This window comes from Pantherophis guttatus, chromosome 1 (assembly GCF_059756535.1).
Source record: "Pantherophis guttatus breed Tessera chromosome 1, ASM5975653v1, whole genome shotgun sequence".
In the NCBI taxonomy this organism is placed as follows: Eukaryota; Metazoa; Chordata; class Lepidosauria; order Squamata; family Colubridae; genus Pantherophis; species Pantherophis guttatus.
Genome location: NC_142063.1, coordinates 208,850,052 through 208,862,190, shown reverse-complemented (window position 1 = coordinate 208,862,190; position 12,139 = coordinate 208,850,052). Strand labels below are relative to the sequence as shown.

The 12,139-nt window shown below is 39.6% G+C and overlaps 1 protein-coding gene across 3 annotated transcripts in view; it reads left to right on the top strand.

The window, feature by feature from the left end:
• Nucleotides 1-12,139, top strand: part of KCNS3 (potassium voltage-gated channel modifier subfamily S member 3) — a 42,098-nt gene that overhangs the window by 4,188 nt on the left and 25,771 nt on the right. For all 3 annotated transcript variants that reach the window (XM_034432152.2, XM_034432153.2, XM_087882364.1), the window contains exon 2: nucleotides 7,556-7,717. The gene's annotated coding sequence lies outside the window, so the exon portion shown is untranslated. The remainder of the gene's footprint in view (nucleotides 1-7,555; nucleotides 7,718-12,139) is intronic.

Sequence of the window (12,139 nt, the reverse complement as noted above, 5' to 3'; positions counted from 1 at the left end):
CCAATATCAAATCTCTGATTAGCTGGGCTAGAAAGGACTGTTACCAAAACTACATATATTTTCAATTGCTCTTTGGCTGCAAAGCATCTGTAGAGAGATTGATACGATTCAGGGTTCCTTCTAGATGGGTTTATTTGCTTTTGCTATATGTTTTTTCAGAAATTTAAGCAGTCTGTGCCAAACTGCAGCTGCAAGAATGCTTTCTCCAGCCCGGTGGGATTGAACTTGTACAAATGATCTCCTTATTGTATTGCTGCAAATATGATCTACAAGATGGAAATTTCTTAAGCAATATCATTCCATGTTCTGTCTTTGATTTTGTAAGGCAGGGCAATAAAACAGATTGAAGTAAATGTAATATGCTTTTTTCTTCCTTTCTGAAAGGAAAAACAATGATGCTCACATTTGAAAAGGAAACATTTTGCACAATTTGCTCACTGGGCTGCATAAACTGTTATTCTTAGGTAAGAATAACAATAGCAGTAGCACTTAGACTTATATACCGCTTCACAGTGCTTTTACAGCCCTCCCTAAACGGTTTACAGAGTCAGCATATTGCCCCCAACAATCTGGGTGCTCATTTTACTGACCTCAGAAGGATGGAAGGCTGAGTCAACCTTGAGCCTGGTGAGATTCGAACTGTCAAATTGCAGTCAGACGGCAGTCAGCAGAAGTAGCTCAGTACTGCATTCTAACCACTGTGTCACCACGGCAAGAATAAAAAACATTTCTAAATTGGAGAAAAAATACATCATTCATCAGTGAAGAAACCAGTTTACTCAAGGTTTCATTATGGCTCTGTGACATTCATGAGACAATTTCCCAAACCATCTTCCTTTTGCTTTGTTTTTTTCCTCTAAAACTGGGTTTATTATGGTTCTTTTGTTGATTGTGCTTCGTAAATTCTAATTAGAGTGGTATTCTTCCAACTGTATGTCAGCTCTCACTTGTGGAAATTTGGAAATCTGGCCTTCTGGAAGTTTCAGAGTTTGGTTGACTGAGAGGAATCAGGATGGGGCCTGCCAGAATTTCTGCAAGGCAAAGATGGTGACCCATCATCTAAATAGCAGAACAATGCTAATAAAATTAAGAAGATGAAAGGAAAAACAAATAACATATCTTTGGGATCACAGCCAATAGGAAAAATTCTAGCTTGAATCTGAAGTCCAGAATGGGAGCAAAGAAGATGGGGGGTTAAAGGAGGGAATATTTGTAAAACGTTCTCTGTGTAGAACTGCTCATGTCCAAACTGGGAAATTAAGCATGGATTGAAATACACTTGGTTTATGCATGGATTCAGAACACATGCATCTGGCTCATGGGCATATCTGGTGTAGAGATATTCTGATGTGGAAACAATAGGGAAAAAACCTGCTTGGCAAATGAGGGGCAGAGAGGTTGGATGATGTTAGAGTTAGCTTGTAGGATTATGTGGATGAGGGCAGAGAAAAGAGGTTTGGAGAAAGTAAGGAGAGTGCCACATGGGTTAAGCAAGTATATTGTAATCTTTTTATTCTAATTCCCAAGTCATTAGAACCTTCTAAGTTATTAAAACTTAGTGTTTTAAGAATTGTTGGCCTTGGTCTTCAGGAAGTCGACAAGAACCTCTTGAAGAATGATAAATATTTCATGAACCATTTAGGTCAGGAGTGTCAAACTCAAGGCCCGCGGGCTGAAGCCGGCCCACAGGGTACTTAGATCTGGCCCGCAGGGCTGCCCTGGAATCAGCAAAGGACAGGCCTGGTGCTTCTGCCAGCAAAAAGGGAGCTTGGGAGGGCCGCACGCAGCCCTCCCAGGCTACATTTTCTGCCGCAATGGCCTCCTCCAGCCCTCTGCCAGCAAAAACGGAGCCCAGGGGGCCGCATGCAGCCCCTGAGCTCATTTTCACTGGCAGAGAACTGCAGGAAGCCTTCACAGTCAAAAATGGAGCTTGGGAGCCTGTTTTCACTGACAGAGTACTTGGGCCACCACAGGCACCCTGATGAGTGATGTCAAGCTGGCCATGCCCCCTAGCCACGCCCCCAGCCCCCAAGGTCATACAGAACCCTGATGTGGCCCTCAATGAAAACAAGTTTGACACCCCTGATTTAGGCCATTTAAATTTGAACGGTCCATTTAGTGCTTCTGCTGATTATGGCCACCTTAGAATTAGTGTCAGGTGCAAGCAACCAGAACCACTCATGAATAGTCTAAAGTAGAAGCTTTATTGTTAGTCACCTATATTACAGGAATCTTACCAAACTCACTAATTCCCTTGGAAATGTTCAGATAAGGATTCTGTGGGGAGATAAGGCCTGTGCCACATCTTGCAATGCAAGGTCCCTATGTTCAGTACCTTCTTAACACCTCCCTCTAGTCTAACTGGAGATTCCACCACAGTTGGTGATGGCGTATCCTCCATAACTGAGAATTCATTTAGTGATGTTAGATGTATATCTTTTTTTAAAATATTGCTTAGAAATCTAGTTTTTCTTATGTATTTATTTGTGTGTAATATTTTGCAACCTGGAAATTCTTCCTTTGCCACCAGTATAGACGTGAAACTGTACTCCAGGTCTTCTTGGGTGAAATTGCTGGTTAGGTGATACTGTAGTATTTTTAAAATGTCTTTTGACTTCAAGTTGTTGTTACAGTACAGTTATAGTTTAGATGAATGTTGTTGGCCTCTGGTGGAAACAACAGCAGCCTGCCTCTTTTGTATTAGAAAGCCCGCTAGAAATCTGATACGGAATTTTTTACCATGTTTGAAATGCTAATTGCAAGCAAACATGATTTTCAAAATCCTTTTACATTGGAGATGTTCAAAGAGTTAAATTTCTCCATCCAAAAGATTGAATAGAAATAGAAATACTTGTAATGGAATGGACCTTCTGTATCAATTTGATGCCTATAAATGTATTGGAAATTTGTTAGAATTCACTTAATAGTAAATATTTTTATTGCCATGGAAGTATTTGGGGAAGGAGATGCATTGTTACTCATGACTCTGGAATCATTCTTGAGAAAGAGTTATAACTATTAAACATTAGATTCATATTGAATAGCGGAGAGAGTTTAAGGGGACTTTATATGAAAAATTATAGACAAGGCATATTTTATTTAAAAGATTTGGATAGCTCCCCATTTTAAAACACAACTCTGGGTAGCTCACAACAACAGTAGAACCTCAAACTATAAAAAAAAAATCATAAAACACCATAAAATATCTGATTTATTTATTTATTGGTTCGATTTATATGCCACTCTTCTCCGGAGACTCAGGGCGGCTTACAATGCATTAAGCAATAGCCTTCATACTTTTGTATATACCTGCTTAATAGGGCTTTTGCCCCCCCCCAAAGCGGTGTTCTTTTTTATACAAAGTCAGCTTATTACCCCCACAATTCGGGTCCTCATTTTCCCTACCTCGAAAGGATGGAAGGCTGAGTCAACCTTGTGCCTGATGATATTCGAACTTGCAGTAATTGCAGGCAGCTGGCAGCTAAGTGCTATTTAACAGCGCTTTAGTCCACTGCTCCACCAAGGCTCCTGATGATATTTTGTTCCTCATTAGTTGTTTATTAAGAGTTTCATAATCATAATTTTACACTTTTTAATTAAAAAGAAGACAAATAAGTTATCCTTAGTCTGCCTACATCTTTATTGGCATATTACCTGTGCAAGCTACTTGATCACGTTCTACACAGTTGAATTATGATAGGATTGGGCATCCATGCTGGATGGCTTTTCAAGCCAAATGCAATGCAATGCCTTTGATAGAATTTGTTGCCATGTACATTTCTGCACATGGCTGAGAGCAGTGCAAAACTGATTTTGGGACAAGTAGTCCCAGTTACTTACTTTTTTCTATTATTTAATGGTCCCAGATTACACTTTTCTGAAATGCCTGATTTGTAATTTGCAGATCTCCCAACTAGTCAAAGAACTACATTTGATCATAGTGGCTGTCTTCAAAGCAATGGATGGAGAGGAGTCTAGCATTCTAACCTTCTAATTAGATGCGCTATGTTTTATTCAAGTGATATAAACTGTCAGGATTTATCTTTATTTAGATCAGAGTGCCTAAAGCTGTGTTGATTATCTTGGCCCAAATAAAGCCAGGCTGTAGTTGAAGCAATGCATATGTTTCAGGTAAATGAGCTTCATACAAAGAATCATAGTGAATATTTGTTTATGGTATATTCTAAGGTTCCCTTTTTAAACTGACCGATTCATGTCTTGCAAATTCTCACGTTTCATATTTTGTGGAATCAGCGTTCAACTGTTGGAGGTTGAACAAAATGAAGCTAATGATCCATATCATACAGTGAACTGTCTTAAACAAGCTATTCCCACTACATTTTTCTTTTACTGCTTAGTAGTCTATTAACCTTAATTAACCTTTTTTTTTTTAAAAAAGTACTCTTTTTTTGCTATATCAAAGTCACTACAATGTGATGTTAATTTTTTTTTTTGTGGGAGCAGCCCTCTCTGGGTGCTCACTAATCTCTTTATAGTATAGGTCAGTGATGGCTAACCTTTTTGCCATCGCGTGCCAGGAGAGGGGTGGCGGGGTGGGTCGCACACGCATGTGACCACGCGTATGCACGCGCAACCCCCCCCCACTCCTGGCACATGATGGCCTGGTAAGCCCGTTTTTCTTTCTTACCTGGTTCCAGATCCTCTCTATTTATCTGGAAAGGGCGAAAATAGCCTTTCTCACTCTCTCGGAGGCCCTCCAAAGCCTGAAACGGCCCATTTCCCAACTCCCGGCGGGACAGGAAGTGACATTTTTTGCTGTCACCAGCCTCCAGAGCCTCTCTAGGAGTCTATAGAAGTCTCTGGAAGCTGGGGACAGCAAAAAAGTCACTTCCTGTCCCACCGGGAGTCGGGAAATGGGCCCTTTCAGCCTCCGTAGGGCCTCCAAGGGAGTGGGAAAGGCTGTTTTTGCCCTTCCCAGATAAATAGAGAGGATCTGGAACCAGGTAAGAAAGAAAAACGGGCCTTCCCCCCCCTCCCCGGCCCTCCAGAGGCAGGAAACAGCCTGTTTCCCTACTTCTGGTGGGCCCAGAAGGCCTGAAAATCAGCTGGCCGGCTCGCACATGCGCCCCAGAGCTAAGCTGGCGTGCCCACTAATATGGCTACGCATGCCACCTGTGGCACGCGTGCCATAGGTTTGCCATCATGGGTATAGGTAATCCTTGGCATATGACCACAGTTGGAACTTGAATCTCGGCCATTGAGTAGTCATTAAACGAGACATTCATGTGTCTTTTTTAGGATTTTATTTTTAACATCAAAATAGAACATTTTGCGTCATTTTGGGAATGGCATACGGCATTTCTATAGGATTATTTATTTAACATATGGCACATCATACATGGACTAGCAATATATATTAACATTTCATCTAGAGGAGTAGAACACAATGAAATATAAATGTTAAAAAGATCTATGTTCAAATACCAAGGTCTAGGCCATCTAACCATTGAAGCGAAGCATCGTTTATATTAAAAAAAAAAATCAGATATTGGACTGGTATATGCATTACAGCCAGTCATGATGTGATCTACAGTTTGACATGGCATGCTACAGTCACACTGAGGGGAGGATACTATGTCCCATTTATACAGAGAGTCCTGGCAGACGCCATGTTAGGTGCGAATTCTGTTCAGAATTGTCCATTGCTAATGTGGTAGTTCAAAGCCTGGCACCTTTTTTGCGGGGTCATTTATGTTACTTTTATTGTTTCAGATGATATTGTTTTTGACAAATCAATGTCTCTATCACTCCAACATACAGACACACCTCCCTTATTACTTTTATACGGAACTCAAGGGGGCAAACATACATGATATTCCTTTAAGTCACAAGAAGACCAATTTCACTGAATGGCAAGACCATTTTCCTAACAGTAACACCATTTGGAAGGGAAAGTCAGTTACTCAGAGAAATAGTATTTGCTGAACATGACCACGCAGACCTTAAATAGTCATATATCACAAATACTTTAATCTGAATGACTGCATTGAGCAGAAAATTGGATTTAATAACCTCAGTGGCCCCTGCCAACACTCAGAATTTATGATAACTATCGACGTCTGTATTTTTATGGAGGGACCTAGGTTGTAACATCAACTGCTATTGGTATTTTATTTGTGTATCATTTATGTCATAATAAATTAGAATTATAGAGTAATAAAATTAAGAACAAGCTGCTACTGAAATTGAACTCCCATCATTGTTAAAGTTTAGAAAGGAACTTAAAACATATTTATCCAGAACTTTTAATGTTCCATTTTTATTTTAAGTTTCTTTTAAGCTTTTAATGTTATTGTCATCTATGTTTTAGTGATTGTAAGGCTTCCATAAACAATGAGAGATTGGACAGAATGTAAATTTTCTAAACAACATTTAATTGCAGTGATTATCCTGATATTATGTAGCACAGTGGTTAGAATGCAGTACTGCAGGCTACTTCTGATGACTGCTGGCTACCAGCAGTTTGGGTCTCACCGTCTCAAGGGTGACTCAGCCTTTCATCCTTCCGAGGTCGGTAAAATGAGGACCCAAATTGTTGGGGCAATATGCTGACTCTGTAAATCACTTAGAAAGGGCTGTAAAGCATTATTAAGCAGTATATAAGACCAAGTGCTATTGCTAAGTGCTATTTTGAAGGTACAATAAGTTAGATCTAGATGTGGCTATAGGAAATGTAACTCCTGTAAAAGCCAATAGCATATGTATGTATGAATGTATATATGTGGGTGATGTGTATGTGTGTTTGTGTATATACACACAAACACCACAGGACTCACTTTCAGTTACTTGGTGTTTTGTGCCTATAAAAATCTTTATAATCCTAGCTGTTTATTTTTTAAAAAGTCCAGAGACATCATAATTTCAAGTTGGGAATTTTTATTAAAATACAGCAATATACAAAATTTACCTGTAAATGAATAAAATAATTTTAAATTTTGCAGTTTAATGTGTTTTCTAGTCCTGAGGTAGGAATTAGGATTTTTGAGCCTTAGGTGAGAATTATGCTGTGCAGAGAAAGAGCATATGGAAGTCTGAGTTAGCTAGTAAAACCACAGATTACATGAGGAAACCCGGAAGTAGAGGCAAACACTTCTGACTTGCTCCATTTTGACCACAAAACCTCAACCGTCAAATCACAGCTTCTAGAGAATCTGCATTGCAGATACATAGATGTGAGAACCTGTGGTTGAATTTGGATTTAGGGATTATTTCAGTTTGTAATTGCTATACTGGTTTCCCTGCTGTGCTGTGACATTCCTGCCTGATTTGGTGCCGGATCTTGTGATTGATAATCTTAAGTAATTTCAGCTTGCCCTTATGTGGGAATTGAGTTTTGGGAGCAGCTCCACAGTTCATGGCCCCAATGGCAACCATGGATCAATTCAGAGGTCATGAAAACCTCTTTTTTGTAACCACATTTCTTATATCTCTTTTTTCTTATCAATCTTGTTTTCATCACCACTTTTCTTAAAAGCTGTGTGGGTAATAAAATAATCATGACTTGTTTGTTTGATTTTTTTTTTTTCCCCCTCAGGTATCTTTGAATGTTTTTGAATGTGCAGAATTTGGCAGCTTGAAAGTCGTTTCAGTTCTGGTTTGGTTGCAGCACCTGAATCCTTGTAGATACAATCTGCTACAGTAGGAAATGCTTCTAGAACTGGCAAATGCCTTAAGAAGAGACTTTTTAACTTTCCTGGTAAGTAGCAAAATAAAGATTGTCAGAAAATGAAGAGAGAGAGAAAAAGACAATCAGTTATTTCCCAACTGAATTAAAATGTCAGTATTTTAATGTCGGAAAAAATGTTGAAGATCAAAGTACAATCTAGATCAGTGGTTTTCAATCTTCCTAATGACGCGACCCTTTAATACAGTTCCTCATGTTGTGGTGACCCCCAACCAGGGGTGGGTTCTATTTTTTTTTACTACGAGTTCTGTGGGCGTGGCTTATTTTGTGGACGTGGCTTGGAGGTCATGTGACTGGGTGGGCGTGGCTAGCTGGTCATGTGACCGGGTGGCCATGGCTATCTGTATAGGGACTACTCAGAGGGCTGAAAAAAGTCATTTCTGACAGGTCCTCGCACTTTTGACTGGTCCTCACACTTATGACCATCCTCACATTTATGTCTGTGCAGCATTCTTAACAACCATGTCGCTCATTTCACAACTGCTTCTTTTCACCATGGTGATAAGATAGGGCGAAAAACTTAAAATGTGAGGATAGTCGTAAATTCAAGATCTGGTCAAAAGTGCGAGGACCAGTCAGAAATAACTTTTTCAGCCCTCTGAGTAGTCCTTGTGCACAAAGGACTACCCAGAGGGCTGAAAAAAGTGATTTCTAACAGGTCCTCGCATTTTTGACCGGTCTTCGCACTTATGACTGGTCATCATTTATGCCCATTGTAGCATTCTTAACAACCGTGTCACTCATTTCACAACTGCTTCTCTTCACCATGGTGACAAGATAGGGCAAAAACGTAAAATGTGAGGACAGTCGTAAGTACGAGGACTGGTCAAAAGTGCGAGGACCAGTCAGAAATAACTTTTTCAGCCCTCTGAGTAGTCCATATGCATAAAAGGATACAGCAATAGAGAGGGATGAAAGAAGGGAAGGGAAATTAGAGTAGGAGTGAGGGTCAGAGAGGGAGGAAGAGAGGAGGAGAAGGAGAAAGGAAGAGGAAGTAGGGAGGAGAAGAAGAGGGGGAGGAAGAGAAAGTAAGAAAGAAAGAAAAGAGAGAAGTGGTAGGTTTGAGGAGAAAGATTGCTGTACAATAAAAAAGATGAAAGGGAAGAAAGCCAACCCCAAACAAATATAAAGATATTAAGATAAAGAATGAACTGTTAAACTTTAAAGAATAAAAGAGAACAAATATGAATAAAAAACAATAATTAGAAACACACATACAAACATACAATGTATTTTCTTTGAACAGAGTATTTGGCCGGTTCACAAATTTAAACAGTGTTTAGTCATTTCAATTAAATTTACAATTTCTATATTTCCTTTTTGCCATATTTATTCCTCATCTATTTTTTTAAAAAAACCAATATTACCCTTCATCCTCATCTCTAATCTTAATCAAATTCAATTTTTCCCTTCTATTCTATATTATACCCCTTCCCATTGTCATCTATTTTTATATCCATCCTCACATTGGTTAATTATGTAATAGTACAGTTGTTTAATATAAATTCATTTTAATATAAATCAATTAGTTATATAACTACCTTTTTTGTATATTAATCAATATGAACATGAATATTTCAATTATTTCCATGCAATCCAATTTCTTACAAATCAATTAATTATATTTACCAATAATAATAAACCAAATAATTTCCCCCATATATTCCTCCAAACCACAACTTAACCATTTCTGCTTTCAACACAATATACAATTAATAGTATCTCAATTATTACAATTCCCTAGTTAAATAGAGCTTTTTTTCTTTTGTGTTTTAAAATCTTGAACTGTCCTCTTTTTCCCTAAATTTCCCATTGTTTGCACCTACCTTTTTTGGTGAGGAAAAAGAAAAGAAATCTGCCTGCCTAATTTTCCAACATTGCAGCAACAGCAAAGCAGTTTCAGTTTCGTTTTTCAGCATAGCTAGGGGGGAAAAATCTGCTCCAGCAAGCAAGCAAGAGCAAATCAGCTGAGAGTCGGGAGCCAATCTAATCAAGGGCTAATTAACGTTTGCTGAAGCTCCGGGGGCCAATAAAATTACAAAAAAACACCGAACCATTTGTTAAATTGCTGGCTCGCCCACCACTATTTATTGGCAATAAATAGTGGTGCGGAGGGGCGGGGCAAGCCAGCAATTAACAAACGGTTCGTTTGAAGCCCCGCGGCAAGAATTTAAGCAGTTTTTTTTCCTCTAGCCATCAGCTGGGACTCAGGAGGCAGCAATAGATTGGGAGTGGGCAGGGTAAGCGAACGGCCGGCGATCCAACATAGCAGAGAGTGAGGGTGAGTGAAGGCGTGGGGGGGCGCGAGAGAGGGCTTTGGCGACCCCTGTGAAATGGCCGTTCGACCCCCAAAGGGGTCACGACCCCCAGGTTGAGAACCGCTGATCTAGATGAAAGAAAGAATGATGGAAAATGAATTGTTGAATAAGATAAAGTTAAAATATGTGTGAATAGATGTAAATAGTAAGAAAGGATCACTTCGAAGTAGCTGTAGGGAAAAGTGATATGTATATAAATGTTGTGTGTTTGTGTCTTGTTTTTAATGTTTTCAAAATAAAAAACTTTTTTTAAAAATAAAATAAAATGTCAGTATTAAGTTCTGTCCTAAATAATAAGCCTTTGCTTGTTTTATAGATATTAAACCAGACATGATCGCATAACTAGTTTAATATCAAACACAAATAATAGGAGAGATAAATGGAGGCTAAACACAAACCTTTGCAGATTATAAAATCTTATCTATTATTTATATAGCCGTACACAAGTCACTGATGATGTTACCTAATTGGGTAATGAAACATCTGCAAGCAAACAACCAAGCTCAGAGAGCACCACAGTTCAATATATATATTCTCTTTTTTGGGACCCAAATCCTAAGCATGTTCATTTGGGACAAACCAGTTCCATGTGCAAGAGGCAGTCCTGAAGATACCCAACAGCCAAGCCTTCTAGCTTTTAAAGGTTAACTTCAGCCTTTTGGATTGTCCCTGAAATCCTACATGAAACTAATTCATTGCCCACAAAACAAGCATTATATGGTTCTCACCTACCACCATGTGGGTATCTGCACTGGGCAGCAATAGCAGTTTCCAGGTGGATTTCCAAACAACCTCACATAGCACGTGTTGCAGTAATAGGTTCTAGTGGTGGTGAGTTGTCAAGGCCTCTTGCTTCAGATATCCTAGCCATGGCATCCACTGTCAATCTAGCAATAACTGGGAGTCTTCCAAATTGCAGATCTGCTCTTTCAAATAAAATGACATTTGTCCAGAGTTAGAACTGGAACAGATCAGGAATCAAAATCCATTCTGGACTTTTTCCTAGTGAGAAAAAGACTGGAAAAAAACTTTAAATTATCTGAAAGATTAATATTAATTCAAGTGATACAACTGTGAGAGCAATAAAATTACTACTTTGTATTTTTAGATAGCTGGGCTGATGAAAAAGGTAAGAGAGTATAAGGCATTCTTTATTGTATACAAACTTGCTACTTCTGATCTAATCACCGTATTTTTCGGAGTATAAGACACACTTTTTTCACTCCTAAAAGAGGGTGAAAATTTGGGTGCATCTTATACATTGAATGTAGCCTCTCCCACTCGCCGGCCCCCACCCCTTGGCCTCTGCCTCCCAGCAATTTGCCTCCTTGCAGCAAACAACCTGTTTCAGTTTCAGCTTCAGCACAACCTGATTAGCACAAGCAGCTGATTGTCAGTTGATGCCTCCCGACCATCAGCTGTTTCAGACTGCAGGGATTGCCATTGCCTATTGCCGCCTCCACATCCCATTTTCGGCTTCTGCGTGCCCATTTTTGGCCTCCAGGCGCCCCATTTTCTGCCCATTCTGATCCCCACTGCCTGGAATGGGCGGAAAATGGGGCGCACGGAGGCTGCAATAGGCTATGGCTATCTCTGCAACCTGAAACGGGAGGCCGATCCAACCGACAATCAACTGCTTTTGCTAATCAGGCTGTGCTGAAACTGAAACTGACGTGGGCTGTTTGCTGCAAGGAGGCAAATTGCTGGGAGGCAGAAGCAGATTTTTTTTTCTTGTGCTAATCAGGCTGTGCTGAAACTGAAACTGAAATAGGCTGTTTGCTGCAAGTAGGCAAATTGTTGGGAGGTACAGGCAGATTTTTTTTTCTTGTTTTCCTCCCCAAAAAAGGTAGGTGCACCTTATAGTCCGGAACATCTTATACTCCGAAAAATACGGTAACTGTTTTTTAAGTAATTTAACAGCACTTCACTGAAAACATTTAGTACTGCAAGATCCAATATGCATTGGTCACCAGAACCAGAAATTTAGTCTTTTGAGCTTTCAGACTCATGCTGGAGCCCATCCTAAGGGAACTTCTCTCTACCGGAATATGTTCTGCTAGAGAGAAGTTCTTTGAGGATGGGTCCAGCGTGAGTCTGAAAGCTTGGAAGATAAAAT